This window comes from Python bivittatus, unplaced genomic scaffold (assembly GCF_059951505.1).
Source record: "Python bivittatus isolate LINGU-HERP-01145 unplaced genomic scaffold, Pbiv_v1 ctg000200_np1212, whole genome shotgun sequence".
In the NCBI taxonomy this organism is placed as follows: domain Eukaryota; kingdom Metazoa; phylum Chordata; class Lepidosauria; order Squamata; family Pythonidae; genus Python; species Python bivittatus.
In genome coordinates this window covers 11,124,327-11,149,648 of record NW_028277040.1, presented here as the reverse complement: position 1 = coordinate 11,149,648, position 25,322 = coordinate 11,124,327, and the positions used below count along the sequence as shown (strand labels likewise).

The 25,322-nt window shown below is 39.2% G+C and overlaps 1 long non-coding RNA gene across 1 annotated transcript in view; it reads left to right on the top strand.

Annotated features, from left to right (window-relative positions):
- The first annotated feature begins 450 nt into the window (after window positions 1-450).
- Window positions 451-25,322, top strand: part of LOC148216537 (uncharacterized) — a 103,143-nt gene continuing 78,271 nt past the window's right edge. Inside the window, exon 1 of the long non-coding RNA XR_015795232.1 lies at window positions 451-481. This is a non-coding gene — a long non-coding RNA (uncharacterized LOC148216537). The remainder of the gene's footprint in view (window positions 482-25,322) is intronic.

The window sequence follows — 25,322 nt, the reverse complement described above, 5'->3', positions numbered from 1 at the left end:
CACAGGCAAACCTTATGAAACTTCATGTAAATAGGACTCCTGTTAATCTGAATATCTTACATCTGCTTCTCCAGATGTTTTGGATGCTTTCATATCTCTCTAGAGAGAGGGGGGGGGGGAGAGAGAGAAAGAGATTGATTATTGGATAAATGACTCCCAGCATTTAAAACAAAATCAAACAGTAACTTTTCTAAGTTCTAAAAATTATTCCCCAAGAGGCTAACACATCCTTGGTCTCAGTGCTAGATGACAAAATTGGAGCTAAGCAAGCTTTATCAAACAGAAAACATTTTGGAAGGATGTGAGGAATCATGCACTCCCTAGAGATGACAGACTACCCCATTTATGCCAAGAAGATTAAGGCAAGTGTTCTTGCTCTATGCCTAACTATAGATGTTGGACTTTCCCCAAACAAAAAGGGCATAATGAAATGTTCATTTAAGAAAAGCATCAATGCCTGCCGAAATGTGCCTACAGACAGGTGAACCATTATTTCTGCACTGAAAAATACCAATGACTGTATCTTGCATGTTATATTTGCATTATGTTTACTATCTGGTTGGAAAAACAAGAATTTATGACATTTTATTTTTAATATGGAAGAAATAAAAGAAACCAACTTGCTGTGAGAAAAAATGGTTTTCTGGGGTGTTGTTTTTGCCTTGCCTTGCCTTGCCTTGCCTTGCCTTGCCTTGCCTTGCCTTGCCTTGCCTCCCTCCCTCCCTCCCTCCCTCCCTCCCTCCCTCCCTCCCTCCCTCCCTTCCTTCCTTCCTTCCTTCCTTCCTTCCTTCCTTCCTTCCTTCCTTCCTTCCTTCCTTCCTTCCTTCCTTCCTTCCTTCCTTCCTTCCTTCCTTCCTTCCTTCCTTCCTTCCTTCCTGTAACAGCACTGAATATGCATGCAACGGGGTAACCTAACTCAACATCTGTAAAAGCAGCACCTTCATTGGTTTCACAAAGTAGCTGCAGGCTTTTGGCCTTCAGGAATTCTTCATCAGGACAGTTGAGGTGAAAGAGTGAGGAATGTAGGTGATTTGCGAAATATGTCTTAATTAGTCTATCTAGTTAGGTGGAGAGCCTTCAGACATGCAAATTGGAGGTGAAGAAAGTGGTTTGAGGTCGTGATACCAATTCTCAGAAGGAGGAGAAGGAGGAGATTTGTTTGTCAGTCCTCCATTTCGGGAGGATGGGGGACTATGAATTCCAGATGTTTATGTTATAGTATGAAGCAAAGGTCCTTTGGCAAAGGAACAATAGAAGAGAAGTCAGTTATATCATCTGCATGTTAACAGAGTTGAATATAATCCAGGCTGTTATACTAACAAAAATTAGTTGAAGCCTTGGCTGCTGTATAGCCTACAAGTTAGGTGATTAGTGGTCCCTGAAAGAAAATGTCACTTACTAGGAAAACGATACTATTTATGATCTTAGGAGCATTTAAGCAGCTTTCCAGAAAATGATTTGTCTTAAAAAGGATATGTGGAACTTTTACTATTACTTGTGGAAGACCCGGATGACATCTCAAACTGGGACAAAGCCAGAGGGCTGGATTTGGGCTAGGTAGGCTTAGGCATTGCTACTAACCCCAGGGAAAAGAAATAAAGAACACAACAAGTGTTGTGATATCATGAGGCAAGCTCCACTTGTGTCCCAATGTTGGGTGAAACTTCATAAGTCACAGGCTTGCATCATGACAAATGTTTTGTCACTTGTTCCCCACACCTCTGCCCTTGGATGCCTGTGCAATGAGGCATAAGTTCCACTCCAGACTTGACCAATTATTCCCTGGTTTGTATCCTGGGAAATTCACCATTTCTTAGTCCAGTCTTACCTCACCCAGTGTTGAGGAAATAGAATATCTCAGTGTATGTCACCTTGAGAAATACAAAGAGAACTGGCAACTGCAGGAAAGCACAGTGATGCCAAAATGATGACATATGTGTGGGGACATTGTGCAAACCCTGCCATTACAAATGTGTGTCCTGAGATCAGAAGCAAGGATGTACAGTACATTGTGACATCTGCATGATGATTTCATCACACACATTTGGTCGTTTGCTCCCCTCTTCCCTCCCCCTCGTGGACAATGTTGGCATTCAACTACCCCATGTTGTGCACTCAAAAAAATGCACTCCAACTCTCTCCCCCTTAAAATCAGAAGGAATCTGTTAGCACCCTTTTCAACTAACCATTTTAATAAAAGGCATACGTTTTTGTGTTCGGTAGCTTACTTCATCAGTTGCATGTAGGATTTAAATTGGAGTAGGGGGGAAGAAGGGAAGAGAGATTGGATATGCAGATGCAGCTTGCATGTGAGACAGATTACAAGTACAATACCAATTAACAATTGTAATGTCTTAAAAAAAAACATTGTGCTTGCTGAGATATTTTAAAATTGCCTGAAACCTGTTGATGTATGTAAATTCCATGATTTCTTATTCAGTGTTGCCGATATGGTCTTGTTTTTCCAAGATGGTCACTTTGAGGTCTGCAATAGAGCATCCTGGGAGGTAGAAATACTTTGATATTACTTTGCCTTTGTTTTGAGTCATGATGTCAAACTTGTGCCCTTTAATTATTTTGCACAATAATTGTGCAGTTCGTTCTACATAGAATCTATTACTGGTAAATCATGGTATATATCACATTAGAGGAAGAGTATGTGAAGGCACCTCTAATCTTGTCTCTGTACCTGTTGGGGTCTGTGATGGTGCTGTGGTATAGAGATGGGGGCAAAGTAGACATCTGAGTTTGTTGCATATTAACATCATTATCCTGTTTCTTGTTGCTCATTAAAATCTGCTTCAGGTTGGGTGGTTGTCTGTAACCAAGTATGGACCTGTCATCCACTGCCCAAGAACGTGCAGTGTCATTGTCCATTGTAGCTTGTTAATAATGCATTTGAGTGGTTTGAACTGTGAGCTGTAGGTGACAACCAGTGGAGTTTGTTCTGTTTTTGTGGTCTATCTTTTAATAGGTTCTCTGTGGGAATCAACCTGGCTCTATTGATTTGTCTATTGATCTTGTTGGGTGGTAGTTCAATCTCCTGAATGCCTGGTTTAATTCCATCAGTTGAGAATCTCTGTCAAGTGGGTCAGAACAAATGCACTTGTAGTGCAGAGCCTGGCTATAGGAGATAGATTTGATGGTGTATTCTGGGTAGAAGTTGGAAGCGTGTAGATATGCATGGTGATTGGCACGTTTTCTGTGTAACGTGGCGTTCAGGTTTTCATTATGTAGTTTTACCATTAAGTAATTTTATACTTTCCTCCTTAATAATGGAAAATGTCATATTGTTTGGATTGCAGATGCCATTCTATTGATGATACTTCTGAAAAATCTGAAAGCATTAAGACATTAATTTAAGAAACTTGATCTACTGCTGGGACATCAGCAGCAGCAACAGTGGGAGCTCACCAGAAGGAGGAAAGGGAAGTCTCCAGGAAGGCCAGGGATGGGCAAGGATACCATGTGGCAACATGGGCAGCAGTAGTGGCAGCCGAGAGGAAGGAGAGAAGGGAAGAAAGAGGTAGGGGTCCAGCAGAGGGGTAAGCTATGTGGGGAAGGAACTGCTGAGTAGATGAGGGGAGAGTGATTACAATGCATAGCAGCACTACCCAACTTCCATATACAATCACTTTTGGTTCCATTCAGACTTTGCTTTGTACATATAATCTAAACTGGTATATGCTGTCCAAAGACACTGGGAATAACCATCCAGAGTCACTGGGAGTTGGACATCATATAAATTTAATAGATTATATCATTATTGTTGTTCACAGTCAGCCAGATGTTTAGACTGGATTTGGCATTTTTATTTACCTATCGAGTCCTTCCCAAGGACCTGAGATAGGCAGATCTTGTTGTTTGATGGTGTTAAAGGTATCGTTGCAGGATATAAGCTGTTCCAAGTAAAGCTGCCTTTTGCAATTGACTGGTGGTGATTTTGTCAATGCCGATGGTCTGCAAGTGGTGCTCCAGATGTTTTGGAATTTCACCCAAAGTGCCTATTACTATTGGTACTATCTTTGCTTTCTGTGAGAAGGACATCTTCCCTCCACCATACTGTCTTCTTCCTTCAGTCTTCCCACTGTAGCCAGGGTAAAAAGTTAAAAAATTACAATTAGAATGAGCTCAGCACAAAAATTAAAATACAATGGGAAGCACCAGCCTGCAGGAAGCACCAGCCTTTTCAGGTGTATACTCTTTTCAGACTGACCTTTTACCGGAGGCCCCCTTGATTAAATAAGAAAGGATCCTTTTCCCAAGGAGATTGCCATTTCAATCAGCAATGCTAAACAAGCGGAAACCGCAACTCAGCAGGATGCCTGACTGAACAGCTCTCCCTCTCAGAACGCCAGCTAAGTGTATTTTCTCAGAATTCCTGAAGGGCATGCTTTCTCATACTTTCAAGGAACAATAGCAAAGTTTCTCTTCAAGTGGTGCTCCAGATGTTTTGGGATTGCACCTAAGGCACCTATAACTATTGGTACTATCTTTGCTTTCTTTTGCCATAGTTGTTCTACTTCTATTTGAAGATCTTTATATTTTGTGCTTTTCTCCTCCTGCTCCTGCTCCTGCTCCTGCTCCTGCTCCTGCTCCTGCTCCTGCTCCTGCTCCTGCTCCTGCTCCTGCTCCTGCTCCTCCTCCTATTATTATTATTATTATTATTATTATTATTATTATTATTATTATTTTCCTGAAAAAAATATTGCCCCGTCTGAAGTAGTTCAGCATAACTTATGGGACAGAATGTTTTGATCCATGTTTGAAACAAAATATACTGTTATATGCATTTTTTTCTCATTTTTTAGTCTTTTCCTCTAGTATTATCCCATCAAGCATCCCTTTTTCATACTTCCTATTAACATAACTCCTCACACTTGTGGGGCACTCTGTAATGTAATTCTTTTCACTTGGTTCCAACCTGCTTCCTTATCCTTTTCCTTTACATTCACTTTATCTTCATTCTATTGGGGTTTTTTCCCTTTCCTTGTATAACCATCTTTTCCCAAGAGGCATTCTTGACACTACCCAAAAATGGTAATGTCCCACATTCAGAACCTCCTTGTCACAGTTATTAATTCTTTCAGTGTCACCAAACAGTCAAAATGTTTGTTCATTCTTCAGTCTCTGAAGAACCCAGTCACTTCTTTGTATTCTCTTATCTTCTTCCCACTCATCCATTTATTTCACCTAGTAGAATCTCTCCCTGCCCCTCCCCTTGGATCACATTCATTCAGATTGTTGCACAATTTTTCCCAGGACTCATCTCTGGTCCTTCCATATAACTATTCACTGGAACATAGCATGCAGCTGTCACTAACTATGGATTCCTAATTGCACATGCATACTGTCAGCCTTCTCAGACAGGAAACACAATCAGATGAGCTAGTTCTACTTTATTGTAAGGCTACATAAACAGAATCTTGCAAGTCTGAAAGTACAAATCTCCCGCTGTCTCCTTTACAGCCTGAGGACTTAGGGAGGATCCCTTTTGAGCCTCTACCTCAACCCATTATGCAGCTGCGGGTTATGCCTTCTCTTATCTGGCCATTGCCTAGGTATCATCTCTTCGCTTGGTCTCCCAGGGTCTTTCCCACATACCATTACACATACATAACAGCCTACGTGACACCAGTTCATATCTTCTGACATACATTTTAGCCCATTCATTTATAATTAAACCTAAATCCTTCTCTCCCTGTAATAATCCAGACTACTCCACAAAATCAGACCACTTTAATTTGGATTTATTATATCTTTTTCTTTTCTCTGGTTTTACAAAAATACAACATATCCATTTTTCTTTCTTTCATTTCACTTTTTAATTCATATTCTTCACCATTTATTCCTCTGACATTACAAGTTGCAATCTTCCATATGCTGTAATTGGCACCAGATGGGCCCATAGATATTAGCTTCCATTGCCTATTATAGCTTTGGTAAATTAAAGCCGTCATCTAATGCTTTTTAGTAAGAAAGAGAAGGTGCAGGCTAGGATCCCACTCTTAGTTGTACCCCTGCCACATGCAGCATCGCTTACTAATTATAAAGATAATTCATATCGGTTTGGGCACATTTTGACCAGAATGCCACAAATGCGCCTGAAACCCATTTTTGTTCCAAACATGCTTGTGTGATTGTATATCAGCTAGGCTGCTTAATATACAGACTACTTTACAAGCTAACATATATTGCCACAATCCAGAAACCACATACATACAGTGTAGTAACATACACTCAGAATGCTAAGAGACAGAGAAAGAGAGGACCTTCGTATTAGGTGTCATCTATAGGACAAAGTACCACCTGGAACAGCTCTAATGAGAAATATTGTTAGAAGGATCTATTTGGAAAAAGGTGTTCTTTCTCAGATAACTTTGTCTCTAAATGTTTAGGGCTTTACAAATTAATGCACCTATTTTCATTTCTTCCAAGAAGTTATTGGACAGAAAAATCTTAATCTTTGATTCACACAGTATCACTATTGTCCTCATTACACATTCTTGTATGTTTATTTATTTATTTAATTTATTTATACACATTTATATAGCCACCTATCTCACACAAAGCGACTCTGGGCAGCTATATAAATGGATTGATAGGGTCTGTGATACTGTGATACTATTTTCCTCTGCTATAACTTCTCCAAATCTGGTACTCTCCAGATGTTTTAGCCTATGGCTTCCAGAATTCCCCTGAATATGAAAACACTATCAACATTGCATAGTAACGCATATATAGTTTTTTTTAATATAATTTTTATTGAAGAATTTTTAACAAGTTAAAAACAGTACAAATATTAGAAAAGAAACAAAGAAAATAAGAAAGAATAGTGAATAAGTAAGAAAGAAAACAGAAAAAGAAATAGAAAAAAGAAAGGAAAAAAAAGAAAAGATTATAAAGAAGCAGCTTCCAGTCTTTTTGACAGCGGTTATAAATGCATTTATATTTTACTCTCTCTCTCTAAGGTTACATCATAATTTCCATCTTTCCATAAGCTACCTTTTCTAATCTTCAAACCCATAAATCACAAATTAATTTTCCTCTTTTCAGCAAAAAGTCCATAAGTGCATAAGGTTTCCAGTCATTGATAAATGTAATACTTAAGCTTTCTCTAATCAAACAAGTTAATTTTGCCATCTCTGCTAGTTCTGTCATCTTCACCAACCAATCCTCCATTGTGGGTATTTCAGACTCTTTCCATCGTTTGCATATAATAGTCTTACAGCAGTAATCATATATAACAATAAGCTTCCATGGCTCTTTTCTAATTGACTGTCCATTAATCCCAGCAAGAGAAGTTCTGGTTTCAGCTGAATGTTGATCTTTAAAATTCTTTGTAACATTATATGTATTTGAACCCAGAAGTTTCTGGCTTTTTTACAAGTCCACCAGGCATGAGAAAATAACCCTTCATGTTGTCCATTTCCAATATAAATTTGAAGAACCATTATACATTCTAGATAATTTTTCTGGAGTCATATACTAATGGTACATCATTTTATATAAAAAAATCTCTTTTAGATTATATCATAATGTAAATGTCAGTGCTTTTAACCAGATATTTTCCCACTGTTCCATCAGTATATTGTGTCCAAAATCTTAGCCCATTTTATCATGCATTCTTTCACTTGTTCTTCCATTTCAAATTTCAGTAGAAGTTTATACATTTTAGCAATTACAGGTCCATCATTTGTACATAGTTCAACTTCAACTTCTGTCTTCTGCTGCTCAATTCCAAATGTCCTATTATCCACCTTAAATCTTTCCCTTAACTGTGCATATGAAAACCATTGAAAACTAAATCTCTCTGTAGCCAGTTGCTCTCTTTATTTCATCTTATATGCTCCATGTTCCTGTTCTAACAACTCTCGATAAGTTAACCATTTTTCTTTACCTACTGTTCCTTTCCTATAAAATGCCTCTTGTGCTGAGACCCATAAAGGCATTTTCAGGCACAGTCTGGGTTTATATCTGTTCCATATTCTTAATTTGGCACTTCTAATATAATGATTCTTAAAATGTACATTAACCTTAACTTTATCATACCATAGAAAATCATGCCATCCAGTACAGCATGTACTGAACTTCATTACTGCAATGTTTAATACTGTGATCAATACATTTGATGTACTATCAGTCAAAGAAGATAGTTTTATATATTGCCTAACAATAAACAAAACATTGAAAAAAATATTGGTTGTGCTTGTTGATGACCTGTGGCAGAGCCAGGATGGTGTGGTACATCCTTTCTTGTGCTCCTTGATCACTCAGCAGTTTTTGATACTATTGGCTATGCTATTCTTCTGGACCAGCTTTGGGGCTTGGGAACTGGGGACACCATATTACAGGGGTTCTCTTTTTTCTTATGTGGCCAGTTCCAGTTGGTGTTGGTGAGGTGGGGGAGAGGTCTCTCCCTAGATCTCTCCTTTGTAGTATGCCACTGGACCTGATGCTCTTTCCCGTCCTGTTCAACATCTACATGAAACCACTGGGTGAGCTCATCCATTAGTTTGGGTTCCTGTCTGTCTGTCTGTCTGTCTGTCTGTCTGTCTGTCTGTCTATCTATCTATCTATCTATCTATCTATCTATCTATCTATCTATCTATCTTATGCAATTTCTATAGCCACCCATCTCAATCCAAATGACAAATCATCAGGATATTGATGATACCCAATTATATCTGAGGCTGTTATATTTATGGCTATGGCTATTGGGACTGCCTATGCCTGGGTATTGTCCATCTCTCTGTTCGGGTGTGGTGTACAACATGGGGCTGCACTTGGACTTACAGCTCCTGCTCAAGGAGCAGGTGGCAACTGTGGCCAAGAAGACCTTTGCATAGCTCCATCTGGTGCACCAGTTGCATGCCTTCATGGATTGGGCTATCCTCCAGGCAGTCACACATGCCCTTGTCATGTCACAACCTGACTATTACAATGTGCTCTATGTGGGGCTCCAATCGAAGAATATTTTGAAGTTTCAGTTGGTCCAGAATGCAGCAGTGTGAGCAGTGATGGGCTTCCCATGGCATGCCCTTCTGCTTCATGAGCTGCACTGATTGCCAGTGTGCTTCTGTGTGTGATTCAAGGTGCTGGTTATCACCTATAAAGCCGTACATGGCATGGAACCTAGTTGTTTGAGAAAGCACCTATCTCCTGTGATTCCTGTCCAGCCAGTTTGACCCAACAGAGTGGACACACTCTGAGTCTCCTCAATTAAACAGTGTCATCTTTCAGGACCCAGGAAGGGTGACTTCTCTGTAGCAGTGCCTGCCATCTGGAATAAGGTCACCCCTGAGATCTGGATATTTTGATTTTACAGAAGGCCTTCAAAACCTGGGTGTTCTCACAGGTCTTGGGATAGGATGGGTGGAGGTTTGAGGTGCTGTTTGAGGTGCTGTTACATTTTGTATATGTATTGGTTGTAATCTGGATGCCTTCTTGTGATTATCTTGTAATTTTTTTAGACTAATTTTTATTTTATTCCTATTTCTGTGTTTTTTTTATGTTCTTTCTTTGTGAGGCACCCAGAGTTGGGTGGCATCAAAACTGAATGAATAAACATATGAATTTATTTGTGTAAAATATATTTAGCATTCATCTAAAGATGTACTGTTTTACATGAACAAGCAATCATAACTCACACTCTCAGCACCACCTGGTTGTGCTCCTGCAATGTGTTCCACATGGGACTGCCTTTAAAGACAAGTCAGAAACTATAGTTTGTCCAAAATGCGGATCCTAGATGCCATGAACATACTACAGCCATGTATTGGGGTCTGCATCGGCTCCCAGGAACTTTCTGGAGGTAGATTAAAGTGTTTGGTCCCATGCTTCTGGACCATCACCTTCAACCATAACTGACCCATTTGATATGAATTATATGGGAGAAATACAGTAGATGACAGCCCCTGCTTCCATGAAAGTAGAGTGGGTAATGTTAGGAGAAGATGCTTCTCCATTGCAGTCTCTGTTTTGTGGAAGTTTTCCATAAGAGGTTTGGTTTGGCCCAACCCTACTGGCCTTCTGGAAGTTGGTTAATAAAATGGAGTTCTTTTAGATGATAATTAATTAATTAATTAATTAATTAACATAGCACCATCAAAGTGTTAACTATTATTGGAATACTGTTTTAATTTAGATTAACAATAACATTTGTTACATTATTTAACATCATTTTATAACTTTATAACATTATTTTTGTTTATACTGTTGTATTGCTGATGGTTCTGTTTCTATAAACTCCTGAAGATCACAGGTTGATAGTGGTTTAAAAATCTGATAAGTTAAAAAACAAACTCAAACAGATGAATGTTTACAACCCTCTATTTGAACTTTTATTTAAAAATCACAGAGGTTCAATCTCAATGGCCCATAAGCTCTAACATAATTTTGGTAACAGAGATTAATACTATGAAAATTGTTCTTAAAACTTTTATTTTTCTCAGCCATCAGGGTAGAGAGTAACCTCACAGGACAAGAGGACAGATTCTTATAGCATCGGTCAGTGCCCCTATGTAATGCTAATGTGATTGGATCTCTCAATGATTAGCACACTTGATCTTGCACTAGCAAAGTTGTGCATAATATCAAGAATCATTACACTGATCTAGGATAGGGGTGATGGGGTATAGCATGTGGCTGCCTCCCCTTCAGTCTCACTTGGACTTTTTTCTGATTGATATGAAAGACCATTCATGTTTGGTGGGAACTTAGTTTGGTAAAGGAGGGAACCCAATCAAGCATTTTTCCTTTGGCAGGCATTGATTGGATCATGTCATGCACTAAAACTCATGTAACTAAAGAAGACATATTCCAATAGGCTGTCTCATCCCCAGCCCACTGCAGAGATTCATAGTTCTAGGAAAGGCAAGCTGTACATGCTAGAGACTAGAGACATTGTTCTGCAGTGGTTACTATCCTACCTATCTGAATGTTCCTACAAGATGATTCTCAGGGACAAAACTCCATTTTGTACCCTCATTCATCGCCTTTTCCTCAGAAATAGGATTCTGATTTATGGTTTTCTGCCTCAACCTTTTGAAAACTTAAGCACTCACATCCAACTGAAGAATATCTTAATAACAAAATCAGCCTGCAGGGAGATATCTACATCTACATCTACAAGATACCACTGAAGTCATTATATGATGCAAAGGATGTAGCCTCATAAAAGGTGGCTTGTTCCAGACAAGGTGAACTTCTAGAGAGCGAACTCAGAAGTAATCTGTGTCCCTGCATACCTTTTTAAATTCTGAAACATATTTTATTTGAAAGCATTAATTATTTGGGGACAAGTAGAAGCATGCAGCTTCCAGCTGGATTCTTCAACCAGCCGGAAGGGCTCATTCATCGCCTTTTCCTCAGAAATAGGATTCTGATTTATGGTTTTCTGCCTCAACCTTTTGAAAACTTAAGCACTCACATCCAACTGAAGAATATCTTAATAACAAAATCAGGCTGCAGGGAGATATCTACATTTTACAAATAAATAGCTAATAAACATTCATTTGAAGGTTGAGAATGTTGGGAACTTTCTTGGCTGGCATGTTAACTGAATAATGTTACCAGACTAGTCTCTGCCCCAGGTCTAGATCAAGACATTTTGTAACCTAAGGCAGAATAGCCACAGAAGCCATGACTTTCCCCACCACTCCAACTCAAGCAAGGGTGTGAAGTAACCAGAACTAGCCACATGTATATAGCTATCTTAGGCCCTTAAGCACCCGCTCCCCATCATCTGGTAGCAAAAATACTGTCCTGAAAAGTTAAGCAGCAATTTTCTGTCCTTTCATGACACCCAACATCAGATGCCTTAGACCAGTGTTTCTCAACCTTGGCAACTTTCAGATGGGTGGACTTCAACTCCCAGAATTCCCCAGCCAGCCATGCTGGCTGGGGAATTCTGGGAATTGAAGTCCACCCATCTGAAAGTTACCAAGGTTGAGAAACACTGCCTTAGACAGATGATTTGCTTTGCTGTGAAGGTTCTCAGAAGTCTTTTTCCCTATAAAAAGGCTTCAGCTATTTACAGGATACTAGAGAATTGCTTTCAAATATCTCTTGTGGGTCTTTTTTTTTTTTTTTAGCTTACTTTAATGTTATTGTTACTGTTACCTTCTGTTGCCTTCTGTTACCCAACTTTGTTGCCTTCTGTTACCCAACTTTCTGCTACTCTGAAGCTATTCTGGCTGTCCACATTTCTCCATCTGAAAAACCCCAATAGGAGGAATTCCTTTCCTTGAGATTTCATTAATGTGTGGAAAGAATAAAGGGGGGTGGGGGAGAAGAAATGTTCTGTGGGGGACAAACTCTGCTTCATGATAGTGCCAGTAAAAACTTAGTTTCATATTAACACCACACACACACACACACAAATATAATAGCAATTTGTCCTCACAAGTTCTTTGTCATCTAAAAACAGCGCTAGGCACTTGTCTAATTAATAAATACAGATTGACAAAAAATGTTCCAAATGGTTCATGAGTGATTAAGGGCCAGGCTAGACATGATGATAAACTTGCATCTGTTCTCAACATACCCTAGACAGATTTCCATTATCTGATGCTCACCACATTTCTTGGGACTGCAATTCCTAGGATTCTCACTCAAAATTCCTGTACCAATTAGGAATTTTGAGAAATGTAGCCTCCAAACATCTGGAAGATACTGGGTTAGGGAAGGCTGAGGAGGAGCCCAAAGACAAGGAAGTTGGTGGAAAGTTGTAAAAGTTGTAATGATGTATCCCACTCAGAGTGCCTGATCCAAAGGGATGGGGAGAGGAGGCTGCCGTCACTGAGCTTTATTGGGCAGTCTCTGTCACCTCATCCCCATGGATTAGGCACAAGGGGGATTCCTGGTAAAGTTCACCCACCATGCATGTCTCCTATTGCACCTGATCCATAGGAGTAAAGTGAGAGAGGCAAGGCCCAGTTACCCCACCCTTGCAGATTAGGCACTACAGTTGATCCATGTGCTGGGCATGAGATGGCAGGCAGGTCACTCTGCAGAGTGGTACAGGCTGAAGAGGTGTCAACCTGTGTAGAAAAAAGGCTCCAGTAGATGGATTGCTCAGTAGGGTGGTTCAAGGAACTTGCACTATTCCCACTACCCCACCTGCTGAAAGCAGCCAAATAGGAGCTAACCTGATCCCAGCCGTTGCTTCTCCATCACCATGGTCACTGCCAAAGCATTATACAGCGTACATACAGCAAGCCCGGGCTAATTGCGGGACCATCTCTCCCCAGCTGTACCTACCCGTCCTGTTAAATCCAGCTGCAATGGGAAGTAGGAATAACTTTGAGGAACAGGAGGGAGAGCCACAACCAAGGCAACAGGAAGATAAATGAAATCTGAATTCAGGGCAGAAATGTAATTTGGGAAAGCATCTCAGACATGATCCTCCCTCTCTTTATCTTCATGAGAATTAGGGAATTAGGAAAGGTCTGCAGCACGATTATTGTATGGAAAAAGTTGGAAAAGCAATGAAATGCCTACAGTGGAAGACTGAATTATAAAATTAGTTGAACTTGCAGAAATGGTGAAGCTGACCAGTTTGGTCAGAGAAAAAAAATGATAAAGATTTTTTTTAAAAGACTGGAAACCTTATATGGACTTTTTGCTGAAAGAAGAAGAAGAAAAAACCCCAAATCAATGATTTCAGGATTTGGGGATTAAAAAGGAGACAAAGAGGTTGGGGAAAAGTTTAGGATGATAATTACTCAATAGAAAGAAGGGCAGAAGGCACAATTGTATTTTTTTCCCTTCTTTTTTTCTTTAATTTCTTTCTTGTTTCTCTATCTCTTATTCTCTATCTTTGTTCTTGTTTCTTTTGTATATTTTACTACCTTGAAAAATTCTATCTCTCTCTCTGTCTCTGTCTCTGTCTCTGTCTCTGTCTCTGTCTCTGTCTCTGTCTCTGTCTCTGTCTCTGTCTCTCTCTGTGTGTGTGTGTGTATGAGAATTAGGGAAGACTAACTCAGACACTTTCTCAAATTGCATTTTTGTCCCAGACTCAGACTGCATTTATCTGACCATTGCCTTGGTTGAGGCTCTTCTTCCTATTGTTCAAGGTTATTCCTACTGCCTATTACACCAGCAGGAGAGGCATGCTCTGGGTCTCATCTGTTAGGGAGTGTCATCTGGCGGGATCCAGGAAGAGAGCCTCTCCCATGTGGGGCTTGCCTTTTGGAACATCATTCCCCAAGAGATTAGACTTGCCCCAACCCTCCTAGCTTTCCATAAGGCCTTGAAGACCTGCTTTTGTCATTAAGTCTCGGGCCTTGGATGTGTGGTGGAGGCTGTATCATGGCTATGTTACTTGTTGTTGGTTTGGGTTCCCCCTCCCCCGCCATCTGCTATATATGTTAGTTATGTTTTTGTGATATTGTTTTATCTGGTTAAGTATTGTTAGCCACCCAAAGTCATGTAGCCCTATAAAATGAATGAATGAATGAATGAATGAATGAATGAATGAATGAATGAATGAATTAATTAATTAATTAATTAATTAATGAGGCTTATGTCAGGAAAAGATGGAAAACATGACTTTCACACTGGATCAGAAAACATCAAAGTTAAGGGGCCTCAGTCATGAGCTGGGGATGAAAGAAAGCTGCATCATGAGGACACGGCCTTAAACAATGGTTAGTGAGGCATCTTTGAGCCAAAGTTACATGGATATACCTTAAGTAGAATGAGGATAATTGGGGGGGGGGAGGGTCACTGCATTTTTAAATTGGTAAAGTAATAGACATTACAGTCTAAAGAACATCTCCTTCCCTGTAACACCATAGGTCCAGAATCTAAAATTCCTTAAGAACTTCACTGATAAAGAGATTCTGAGAAAAGGAAACTGATTCAGAAACTTAGCAATCCTAAAGGGACAGTAAGTGCCAAGAAACAGTTGCTGGGGCTGAATTTCCCATTTGGGATAAACAAAACAAAATCAGCCAATTATCTGAAGTCAACTTTTGCATTCTCACTGCAAGCCACCCCAGCCATAAACCAATGATGCATTCAGAACAGTTTCCAATAAAGCTCCAGTAAAATGCTTCTTAAAATTGTAGGGCATATCTCACCAGTAACCATAGTGTTTCAGTAATATAGATAACTGCTGCAATGAGTTCTTGAAGTGGCAATTGAAAAAATGGTGGAGGAATTTTTTTTTTTTTTTTGGTCTCACTCCATTACCCTGTATTTAACTGTTTAAATAACAAGTTTCTCTGTGATTGTATAGATGGCTGAGGAAGTTAGGAAGCTATTCTGTAATGTATTATTTCTGGGGACTCACAAGTGAGTTGTCAAATGCTGTAGGATAGTACTTTGATTTTTCAGATGTTTCTCTTCAAAGTTAAAAAAAAACAATCAAAGAGAAATGGAGGTAAAGGAAGAGATCAGACACAAAAGCAAATAGTTGTTAACAGTTGTCAAAAGACAAGCAAAGTGAAGCAAAGTGTAGCACAGTAAAATAAAATAATGAAATGAAATGAAATGAAATGAAATGAAATGAAATGAAATGAAATAAAATAAAATAAAATAAAATAAAATAAAATAAAATAAAATAAAATAAAATAAAATAAAATAAAATAAAATAAAATTCTGGCAAGAATGGCTTGTTTGCTCTTGTTAAATTAGTGATAAATTGACATCTTTCCAACCTGCAGCCCATCTTGGTTTTACCTGGAATTTAATTTGGGAAACTGAACTATTTCTTACAAAATCAGAAAACAGCGTGGCTAGTGCTGAGCCCAGTCCTGACCTTACTACACTCAGAATGTCACCATTCAGGACAAGAGCTAAAGTGACATCTGCCCTCTTGCTGTTGCTTGTTCTGCATCCTCAGGGGATGGAAGAGTAGGGCAAGACCAGAATCAGTGGGCTGAATTACAGCAAAGGAGCTTCAGATTAGATATTAGGAGGCATTTCCTGACAGTTCTGTCAACCATTGGAATAGGCTGACTCAGAAATGGTATGTTTCCTTTCCCTGGAGTTCTCCCAACAGAGACTAGGTAGCCATCTGTCTAACTTGTGTTATCAGATCCTGCACTGAGAAGGCACGCATAGCCATTATAGTTAGCAGAGATCTTATTTTGGTCAAACGCCTCTACCTGGAATTATAGACATAGATGTAATGGAAAATAGGAATAACCTTGAGGGACAGGAGGAAGAGCCACAACCAAAGCAATGGTCAGATAAATGAAATCTGAGTCTGGGGCAGAAATGTAATTTGAGAAAGCATCTTAGACATGACCCTCCCTTGTTCTCATGATGAAAAAGGGGCAATCAGACTTGCTAGATTCTATTACTGTAACCATATAACAAAAGTAGCATTAGCATTCATAACTCTGGCTTCCTAATCTGGTCTATCTTGAAGAGCTGATAATAGGCCATTGTGCTTCAAATAATACCCTTAGCTCTATGAGCTATAATGGCCTTGGTAGTCTAGGTTGGTAGGAAGGGAGATAGGTGGACAAATAAGCACACAGACTGTCTTGCAATAAGGATGCAACTGGTCACACACTGCTTCCTGGTGATCAAATCAAGTGTAACAACCACAGGCATATATACTGAAATAGTCCTCCCCAATCCCCCGGGGTAGAGGCGTGAAACTACCAACATGAGAGCATGATAAAATAACTGCTGTACCTCTCTAGTCTGAGAGTTCATATAAAGGGAGGTGTGTACTATTCCTAGGTGTCCATATATTTTATATAACAACATCCCTTCATGGCCCCACCCTGTTAGCATGTTAGACATTAAAGACCTAGCTGTTCCTCCAGATGTCTGGGCCAGATGCTGACTGCCCTACAAGGTAGACTAGATCAAGTATTTGGAATGTAGTAGGCCAAAGGTATGTAAGCTGTGGTTCTGCTTTTGCTCATGGCTGCTTAGCAAAGTGCCAGAGCTTTATATAATCTTGCAAGTCTGACTGTGCTTCCCCTTGAGAATTAGGGGGGTGCCTAACTGAGATATTTTTGCAAATTTCTCTCTCTGTGTGGGCTTAAGCCACATTCATCTGTTTGTTTCCTTGGTAATGGATTTTCCTTCTCTCGGTCAAGATCATACCCTATACTCTTTACAAATGATCAGGTGAGCTCTGATGGTTAATGTTGTCTTTTTATGAGTTAGGTTTGGGTTTGTGACCTCAGGCATTATGGTCATTGTTGAACTGTTGTTTTTAACTCTTGTACACCACACAGAGTCACTTTTGGGAGATGTACAACCACATACATTGTATAAATAAATTTAAAAACCCACAAATATAGGAAGCTCTCTAATACTTAATCTATCCATTGATCCGCATAGTCCAGTTTTGTTGAATCTACCTTAGAATCTCAACTGCCTGTTAAAGTATACGTGATTTTGGATAGCTAACTTTATGAGAAATCAATAGTGCCATAGGCATGCACTTGCCATAGTTATATCTTCTTGTATTGTGAAGGAGGAAGTTGGCACTATTCTTTTCCATTATGCACATGAAAGAACATCTGAATCAGAGCCATTTTCCAGTTGTGTGAAGTCCTAATTCATACAATTTCTTCCTCCTAAAAAAGAGACAGAAAGAGAGAGAAAGAGAGAAACTAGTAGTGTTGTCTGAAACCTAGCAAAATCTAGCAAAACTTCTGGCAAGTTATTGTTGCCCATTATTCATTAGGCTATGTCAGCTATTCTGCAGACTATTTTGAGTTTGCCTGCATTTATCTTCCCACCCATCAGAATACAGCAGCAATTTTCCCAAAGGGATCCACGAACCATTCCACCCTCCAGGCTTTGATCTAGCTTTTCCTGCCATGGCTGTGCAATCTTGGCTTAATGCCAGGGGCTATTGGCTTTGTAATTCTCAAAAAACAAAAGGTCAGGATCTACATTCAGACTACCAGTCATTTTTTTCAACAAAGTCTTTCCTGGTTCATGCACAATATAAATTTCCCTACTCCATTTCCCTCTTCCTTATGTCAGCAGACATATTTATTTTGAACATATGTGGAATATATACAGCTATAGACTTAATTGGAGATCTTAGTTTTATTCCCAGACTCAGACCTCTCACTGAATCTTGGATATTTATTTATTTATTTGTTTGTTTGTTTGTTTGTCTGTTTATTTATTAGTCACATTTGTATATACTGTAGAATAGGTATGGTAGGATATTGCTTAGTTGGGTCACAAAATAGGTATGGTCCTGCCAAATGTAAACATGTTATGTCTATTGATTTTAGTAATGGAGTTAAACGATATTTCTGTATTATTAATTAATGGTATATAGAAGGGTTTAACTGGATAGAACATACTTTTGAATCCAGTGATGACAATAATAGCTTGTGCCTCTGAGAGTAAGCTTGGTTTGATAATTTATTTTCATATGTTCATGAAATTCTATCTTTCTGCTCATCCTATATAATCAATACATTGTGCATTCCTTAACAACAGTTAGCCTGTTATGGTTAAGATGCTTTGATCATTTTAAGCTGGGCATTTCTGATGTTAAGATCTTGTCATACTGTAGCACTGCCAACAAGAATCTGTGCAATTGCAGTATAATCTGATTCTTCATTATCACCTTACCTACTTTTAAATATATATACACACAGACACACAAAACACATAGTAGAGGAGAATTTGGGGGGAGTAGGGATCGTATTTTAATGCAGATGTATTTAATTTCACTCTTAGAAACCAATATTCGAACCAGCGTTCAGCTATCTTTGGAAATTCACATATCTCTGGATTTTGCAATTAACTTCTCCAATTGACATGAACATTAAAGAAAATTGTGCACAAAAATACGTCAATAGTGAGGCGTGTGTATGTTTGTATGGGGAAATTGCTTTCCAAAAAATAGATCTATTACTAGAACTTCAATTTTAATATGTTAAGCCCAGGCAAAATTGTCTGTATTTTCACATACTGATCACAGCTCCCTAGAGTTTCCAGTGGTGTAGTTCCCTTTTTTACCTAGAATAGTGGGTATTGAATCTGGAATCTGCTGCCATGTAAATTAAATGCAATCCTATAGTTCTTCCAGGACAGTAGAGGAGAAAGACTGAGTTGCTTTGTATCCCAAGAAGTGCTTCACAGCTGAGCAAAGATTCAAACTGAGACATGCCCCATACTCTGTTCACCATATAACTCTGTCCCTGAGGTCCTATGTACACTTCCTTTCTAGTTTAAGTCTTTAAATAGTCGTTGATCTTTCCTGGCTTCATATAGATTTTTCAAGCGCAGATTTATGAGAGAGGTTTAATAGCTTCAGAGGAAAAGCTGGCTTGGTAACATGATTGCTACTGGATGACACAGGGAGACCATAGTATATTTGGACCCGCAGTTAGAATAATTGGAGGCAAACAAATTGAGCTTGGTGTCTGTGTCTTACAGCTGATCCAAAAATATATGCTGATAAAAATGTTGTTATTGCTATGTCAGCCAGATGTTTAGACTGGATTTGGTATTATTATCCACCTATTGAGTTGTTTGAACTGGAGTATCTGCAGGGTTGTTATTGTTGTTTTAATATTTGCAGTATTTGTAGGGAATCTATAGCACATAGCATTCACGTGCAGTTGCCCAGCCAAACGCTGACCCAACCTGTGCCAGCTTAGCCTGGGGACATGCTATGCTCGTTGCCAATGAACTCAGAAAGATCTGTGTTGTTGTTGTTGTTGTTATGGTTGGTCGCACAGTAGCCAGATGTTTAGACTGGATTTGGCATTTTTATCCACCTATCAAGTCCTTCCCAAGGACCTGGGATAGGCAGGTGTTGTTTGATGGCGTTAGAGATATCATTGCAGGAAATAAGCTGTTCCAAGTAAAGCTGCCTTTTGCAATTGACTGATGGTGATTTTGTCAATACTGATGGACTTCAAGTGGTGCTCCAGATGTTTTGGGATGGCATCTAAGGCACCTATAACTATTGGTACTATCTTTGCTTTCTTTTTGCCATAGTTGTTCTATTTGCAGGTCATTATATTTTGTGATTTTCTCCAGTTCTTTCTCTTCTATTCTGCTGTCTCCAGGTATTGCAATGTCCACTATCCAGACTTGTTTGTCTTTCTTATGAACACTTGTTATGTCTGGGGTGTTGTGTGGCAGGTGCTTGTCTGTTTGAATTCTAAAGTCCCAGAGCACTTCAGCTTCTTCATTTTCTATTACTTTGTTTTGTGGTCCCACCAGTTTTTGCTTGCAGGCAAATAGTATTTCTTGAAGATATTCCAATGCACCATTGTTGCTACATTGCCATGCCATTGTTTGTAGTCAGTCTGTGCAATCTTCTTGCAGCAGCTGACTAGGTGGTCCACTGTTTCTTCAGCTTCTTGGCAGAGGCGGCATTTGCTGTCTGTTGCTGTCTTCTCAATTCTGGCTATAAAAGAGGCATAGTAAAGATAATGTTAAGCAACATTGGAGCAGTATCAATAAATACAGTTTATCTTCTTGTATACAGCAGAATTCATAGTAACCTGAGGTGAGTTTCACTGTAATCTCAGAGACTTCTACTTCCAAGGGAGCAAGGAAAAATTTTCTGGTCATGTTTAGGGTATACACCATAGATGATATGCTTTTCCTTCTTCTGCTCAGAGACTGTGCTGGAAGATGGGAAACTGCCTTCTATCAGGCCAGATTATTTGTCCATCCAGCCCCATTCTGGAGACTACCACTGGCTGTCCAGGTTTCACAGGAGATCTTTCCTAACCATTCAACTGGAGATGCCTTGGAATGTGCTCACCTCCTGAACAGCTTTCTCTGGGGCATACTGGTTTTGAAGGGAGGTGTAGTGGACCAGGCACATGGAATTCCAGCAAACCAGGCCACTTTCAGTGGAACAAGAAATTCAATGTAGGAAATTCTGTTAATAAAGAACCTTATGTAGGTTCAGGGGCAGGGGGCTTGTTCATGGCAAAGCAAGCATTGCTTTATAAATCCTGCTTGGCTCATACCGGAGAGGGTAGAAGAGGGGAGGGAATCTGTTCTCCTACAACAATTTTTCCTCCTGACATAATTTCTTATTACAGCCTTTGAGATTTTCTTGGCAAGCTCCAAGGGTTCTTGAAAGAGTATTTAGGACTGAGGAGTGAGCAGAAGGATGAATGATGGCATTATTATTATGCCTGTGATTATTGTGATTTGTCATGATATTGCTTAAATATGTGATATATTTCAATGTTGGTTATACCTGATGATTTTATTATATTTTTTTCCTTTGAAAATTGCTTCTATGTGGTGGATTCAAATGGCACAAGAGCACCTGAAATGCATGCATCTATACAGGCATACTTAATAATCAGGTTGAACCCTGATTAACTTAGAATCAGTGAAGTCCAACTAGGTGTCACCATCTAGCCAAGCACAGGATTGTACCTTAACTATTTTAAATGCCATAGATATTTGTTTGTCACCTGGAAATCTTTACAGCAATATAAGCACCTTGCTTCATCTAGGTAAATTATGTTGCTGAGTTTTGATGAGCCCACTTTCTACCAAATGTCACTGACCCCATGGAGAAAGGAGGCTACTATTATGAGAGTAAATATTCAGATATTTCACCTCATGTTTTAGTTTCGTAGCTTATCAGTGCAATTTGTGTTTTTTGTTTGTTTGTTTGTTTTTAACTAGGGAGAATGTGTTTATGTCAAAATAGCAAGATATATAAATATTGTACATTGTCCTGTTTGCACATCAGCACAAGTCAACCGTGGTGCTGCTGAGTAATGTTTTAGTGCACCTAACTGCTTGTTCTATTTTCTTTTCTGTTCTAAAAAGTGAGTGGCATCATTTTCTTTTTCTACAGTTATAGCATCTTTGCTTCAAGAAGAACATCTGTAAGAGCAGAGGACAAAACAGGACCCTGCGCTGCACTGGATTTTAGGAACATTCTCATTAAATCTATTTTTAAAAGAGTAACAGTTTGTACCTGACTGCTTTTCTGATCCCAGTGGTATTCCTAAATATGTTTGCAGAGCATATTTCCCTCACCCAGAACCATTAGGAGCCCGCATATTTATGGCTTCTCAGCTACACCTTGTGCCGAACAAGTTTCTAAAATGCTTCTTTCCAGCAGTTTTAGTAAGTGGAGAAAAATGAGGAGTTTGTCTGGAGGAGGTAGGAAAAAAAAGAAAAAAAAAGAAATACAAGTTAACAGATATTATTTCTGTGTAGCTAAGACATCTGCAGAAGTGAGCAGCATTTAAGCCTAGTTCAGGCTTTACAAAAACGACACATTAACATAGTAGGACCAGGAATGCTTGCTTCCCTTCTAGCCTTGCTAATATTTTCAATCTTTCATACTGAGCAGGGAAATGGGTAATGGCCTTTGATCTGAGCTCACTTGAATGTGACTAAAAAAAAAAACTTTGTATAACCAAGTAAGCTGCTTTATTAGATGCTGGGATTAACCGTGTGGAAGCCGGTGTGAACATAGATCTCCTGCTGAAGTCCTGTTTGATAGAGGAAGCTGTGAATGATGGATACATGGTTAGTTTTTGTGACAAAATTGGAAACAGGAACTTCTTACTCATATCTACCATGTTCACACCTGAACACACCACGTTCAGGTTCAGCATCACCTGAAGAGGCTAGTGTGGTTATTGTAATTGCAAACTCTGAACATCACTAAAGCTAGATGAAGCATGTGGTCTTTCAAATCCCAACCTTATAGTATGGTAAAATCAATAACACCAAAGCTAAGAAATAACATGGCTACTAGCATTTGAGCAGTAGACCAGGGGACTGGTGAAGTGTCATTATGGAGAAATAAGTAAAACAAGGCAAGGAGCCAAGGGTTACCTTCCTCTGACATATTTCAAGTAATGGGGCAATGGATGGGAACTTCAAGTGCTAGAGTGGTTCTTCTTCTTTATGCACTTGCAGAGCTTCTGGGCCTCATCCTAGTATATGTCTCATCTATCTCCTGACCCCTTGCCTTGTGTGCTACCCCATATCTTCTAAGACAGAGTGCAATTCTCCTTTGCATCTTCTTTCTCTTAAACTGAGAGGGATAAGTGGTAACATGGTAGTCAGATAGAACGTTACTTTTAAACATTTTAGGGAAAGCGAAATGCAGTCTGATTCTGTACCATTTACACCAGTTGCATAGTTCATTTTCCACCTGCAATTTAAAGTGCTGGTCATTACCTTTAAAGCTTTAACAGGTATAAGAGCTGAATGCTTAAGGATTGTTTTTGCCACTAGGATCCCATCCAACCCTACAACAAGCACGGGAAATCTTTTTATGGCAATTGCTATTGCTATTGTTGTTGTCCTTTTGGCCTGTGAGAGGACAAGACTTGTGCAGCCATGATATTGCTGGAGAGGATGGGGTCAGAATTTTCAGCATGTTTTTTTTTCCCCATGTTTGAAGCGGCAACAATTTAAGGAGAGAAATGGGAGTCTTAAAGATTGCTGAGGCCTAAAACATCCATCTTTTTCTTAAAATCCCCACCCATCCATCCTCAAAATGCAAACATTTCAATCCTGCCCACTCTGAGGGTGCTAAGGGAGTTGCAAATATGGTGCTGGTAAATTTCACATGGGCTACAGAGTGCTCACCTCTGCTCTACAGTAAATTGGAAAGGTTCTTCTACCACCGCGAAGTTCAACGGATGAGAACAATGAAGCATGAAAGCTTTCTATGTGGCAGAGAAAACAAGTAAAATAGCTCCTTGATGCTACAGTATTCAGTCATGAGGGCAAAGTAGTGCTGAGAAGCACAGTGGGAAGGAAGAATACAGTATGCCACATTAGACCCCTGGATCATTTAGCTCAGTATTTGGCAGCATAGGACTCAAGCAGGTTTCTTCTACCCCTGTTGGGAGTTCCTGGGTCTCAACTAGGACCTTCTGTATATAAAACAGAAGCTCTGTCACTGAACTCCAAAAGCTCATCTATTGTCTGCCTGCAGGCTTCACAGAGTAATGTAATAAATTATAGATAATCAATGATGTAAAATGAGAGAAACTAGACAACTTGGCAAGTGTGTCACATCCTGTTTGTTTGTCCCCATCCTGCCACCCCTTGATACATATTTGTGTGTGCGTATGCATGTGGCAGAATATACACTATACAAAATCTTGCTTAGAAGTAAGACTCAATGATATAAGACTATTGAACTTTTAAATGTGTGTGATTCGCAGGTTAGCAAGAAAGAAAAGAAACAACACATTGTGGTTTACTTAAATAACTTTTTAAAGAAGAACTTGATTTTAATAAATACTTCAGGACACACTTACTCTATCTAGCCCAGCTCCTGATCCTTCAAAATTAAATTACTTCTCCTGATGAACCACTTCAAAAAGGACATTGTAAAGTGGAATCGGTTTAGCTTGTCTTGCATTTCCTGATTAGGCCTGATTAAGATAAATGGTTCCCCCTCCTCCAGAGAATTGTCACTTTGAGAACCTCTCTGTCCTCTTGCCCTTGAGACATCTATGAAGATGTGCAAAGGGATTTGTTCATAAAGCAGGAAAGCTGACATGGAAGAGCTCTTCTCCAGAATCCTCCCTTCTCCTTCACTGGTACTCAGATTCCAGAGGAGAATGATAAGTAATAATGTGCCTCAATGCCTTAAATTGCTTTAAATGTTCAATTATTGCCCCTTCATGGAATATTGCAACACTGATTTATGAAGTAGATTTACCTAGGTCCTGTATTAACAGAAAGCAGGGTCAGATCCAGAGGTGTAGTTAGAAGTTCTTGAAGTTGTTGTTATTCACAGTCCAACATCTAGGCTATGAAAGTATGTCCAAGAGGCTGCACACAGGTAAATATGTATGTTTTCTGGGTTCTCCTTAGGTTCACAATACACATTTTTGTTGTGGTGATTACAAAATCAAAATTGGCAGTGCCTTCTATCCCTTGTGCCTTCTACCCTTTGTGATCTCTTTTTCATGGGTGCCTAGGAAAGGTAATGCAAACCACCCTAATAACCATTCATATATATGAATTAATTTGATGGAAACTATTTGAGTAATCAAGTTACATAGGTAAGCATTATCACCGAAGTAACTTCAAGTGTAAAAAAAGATCTTGAGAGAGCTAGGACCAGGTAATTAATTAGCAATTTGGGGTATTTATTAATTATTATTTTGGAGTCTTTCATTGGGCAAGTTGAAGGTATCTGTGGTCTACTACAAATCTTTTCTATTTTTGGCATGAAAAACTCAGATATTCTGCCACCAGAGACAAAATTTGCTAAATACCAGAGAGATAGGAAAAAGATCTCTAGTAGACAATTGGAAAAGCTATATACTCTCAGAACAGACAAATATTAACGAGTTAACCTCTAAAGGATATAGAAATAACAAGCTAAACAGAAGGAAATTGAA